Source organism: Papaver somniferum, chromosome 7, assembly GCF_003573695.1.
Source record: "Papaver somniferum cultivar HN1 chromosome 7, ASM357369v1, whole genome shotgun sequence".
In the NCBI taxonomy this organism is placed as follows: domain Eukaryota; kingdom Viridiplantae; phylum Streptophyta; class Magnoliopsida; order Ranunculales; family Papaveraceae; genus Papaver; species Papaver somniferum.
Window position 1 is genome coordinate 59,753,054 of NC_039364.1, and position 216 is coordinate 59,753,269.

Consider the following 216-nt stretch of genomic DNA (forward strand, 5'->3'; position numbering starts at 1 on the left):
CAAGATTTGGAAAACAATATATGTTTCCGAAAACATTAAATAGTGACAAAGTCACTAAAATAAACAAACATGTGTATGGACAAACTCCTTCGTCAAACAATGTATATATTGAGTGTCGACCACTTCCTTCCACACCCTATTAGCCTATATGATGTCGACCAATTCCTTACACACCTATTAAGCATAAAAGCAGAATTCATGTAGATATAAATGAAG

General features: G+C 33.3%; 1 long non-coding RNA gene across 4 annotated transcripts in view; it reads right to left on the reverse strand.

Moving 5' to 3' along the window:
• Positions 1 to 216, reverse strand: part of LOC113297424 — a 7,543-nt gene that overhangs the window by 1,414 nt on the left and 5,913 nt on the right. The window lies entirely within an intron of this gene.